Raw genomic sequence first — 2,505 nt, forward strand, 5'->3', positions numbered from 1 at the left:
TATGGGGAGATTGCAAACGTTTAGTTCATAACATCGTCCTCACGACAATTCTCTGAAATATGTACTCTTGCTATCCCCACTTTACAGATGAGAAATAGAGCCAATCTGAGGTTAAATTACTTTCCCAGGGTCATGCAGCTAGCAGGAAAAGGGCTTAGGACTGAACCCCTCAATGCAGAGTTTATCCCTTACCCTCACTCCTATGAGGCCTTTGAATGGGGGTCATGGCCCTCTCTCTCAGTTTCACAGAATTTATATTTAGGGGTTGTGGGATCCAGGCCCTTATTCGCTCAATAGGTGCTTAGAAAGTACTTGTGCATTGTAAGTTTCTCACTGTGGTAGACAGCACGAGGGACAGAAAGATGCACAGACCACAGTTCCTGCTTTTAAGTAACTGAACAAGGGAGATGAGACCTGCACCCCATCCCTTTCCAAGCATCAGCTCTTTATTCTACTTCTGAAGTGTCATCTTTACCTCTTCACGCCTCGACAGCTCCCAACCCCAGTCTGGTTGAGATTCGGGTTGGCTCTTACAATAGAATAAAGTGGCCTGGTCTCTGTAATCCATCTTATACCCCGTCCCCCACATCAGCCCACAGCAGTCTTCTCGCCTGCTCAAGATCCTACAACAGCTCTCTACTTCATCTTGGACAACTTTCAAAGGTGCCTTTTACTCGCTTGTTCTCTCCATGCGCCCTGCTCCCTCACTGCCTACATCTGTGTTCGTGGAACACAGATGGAGCTGCCGTGGGGTGGGGCCAAGAATGCTGCAGCCCAGCCTCCCCACCCCCAAAGCAGACCTGGGAACTTTACAGAAGCCCAGTGCTCCAGGGGTCACGGTCACAGCCAACCAATGGCCTGGACATGTACGACAGCTCTCCACAGCCTGGCATCAAGGCCCTCCATGGTTGGGCTCGAAGCTACAGGTTTCCTGGATTTACCCTGTCAAGTCCTATATTCGAGCCCAAATTAGCTGCTGTATGTCCCCTGAGGGTTTCCAACTGTGGGGCTTTGGCTTATATTTCTCAAAAGCCCAGCTCTCCAATTAGACTGTCAGCATGACCTTGACTTCACTGTGGAGCATGCTTCCAAGGTTGGAGAGAGGCCTGCTGGGAGGCAAGAGTCCAGGGAGAAAGGTGGCAGCCAGACATGAGAGCAGTGGCTTTGGGGTGGCAGTAAGGGCCAACATTAAAATGCTGGTTGTGAGGAGTGATAAAGAAGTTAGTCCCAGGAAAGACACGGGTATAGGCAGGAGTAGGTAGTGCTATAAACGAAGCTAAAAAAAACCCCTCAAAAACCTTTAGAAAAGAGACAGTCTGAGCTCTGTCAGCAAAATCTCAATTTACCCGTTCGTGGGTTACTTTGGGAGTAAGAAGAATTTGCTTTCAACTTCCCCAAATCACTTTGATCCCAGCCCAGGGGCCCTGCCTTGGTGTCCTTTGTTGTCTGCAGGGTCTAGGGAGCCTTGGGGATGCCGCCGTGACCAGGAAATCTTGCTGTCCCACTCTGGCTAGAGATCGGGGGCATGCAGGGGAGGGCTGGGGAAGCAGACCCTGATCCCAGGCAGGCCCTGCCTGTTGAGTTCCTGACCCCTCCTCCTAGCTCATTTTCTAGCAGTCTTGGCCTCTTCTTTCTCATAAATGTTTAGGGCAGTGAAAACAATTCTAGATAATCCCAGCAGGCAAGGGCTAGGCAGCAAGAAGGGCTCCAATGTAGCTCACCAGGATCCAGGGAAGGGGTGGGTCTCAGTCAGGGCATCCGAGGACTGGCTGGAAGCAGTGGGGGACCCAGGCCCAAAGATGGATGAAACATGAGTCATGGGAGGGCGGTGTGGGAGGCACGGGGCACCCAGGACTTACCCCAGACTCTGAGCAGGAGGACGGAGTCCAAGTCTCCTGCTGTACCCACGTGATTCACGGTCAGGCTTAGACCGGACTGACTCGGGGGTGGGGCCCCGTGCCTGTCCCTGAGCAGACCTGGGGAAGGGCAGCTGTGAGGAGGGGGCAGCCCTGCCATGTGCCAGGCACCAGGGGGACATTGAGCACGTGGTCATGCCGCATCCTCACTCCAGCCTGGGAGGTGGGAATTATTGTCGAGATGGGAGAGCTGACCCTCAGAAAGTGAAGGAGGTCCCTCGGTCACAGGGAGAGTAACTCCTGGAGCCTGGTTTCGCTTGGGTTTGCCTGGTTCTGGCTTCAGGTCTCTGTTTACTCCCCCTCCCCATATATAATACACCCTGTCTGATACTCCAGCCATAGTGGTTTTCAGCCCCCTACACCATGCCCACTGCAAGGGCTCACTTAATGTGTCAGATGGGCTGTGGGATGCCCACCTACCTGGTAAAACTTTCTCTCTGAGCGTGTTTGTGAAGGTGTCTGGGGAAGAGATTAGTATTTGAATCAGCGAATTGAGTAAAGATTGCCCTCATCAATTCCACCCATGTGGTGGGCATCCTTTAATCTGCTGAGGGCTCGAACAGAAGAAAAAGGCAGAGAAAGGGTAAAT

Source organism: Hipposideros armiger, unplaced genomic scaffold (assembly GCF_001890085.2).
Source record: "Hipposideros armiger isolate ML-2016 unplaced genomic scaffold, ASM189008v1 scaffold_373, whole genome shotgun sequence".
Lineage (NCBI taxonomy): Eukaryota > Metazoa > Chordata > Mammalia > Chiroptera > Hipposideridae > Hipposideros > Hipposideros armiger.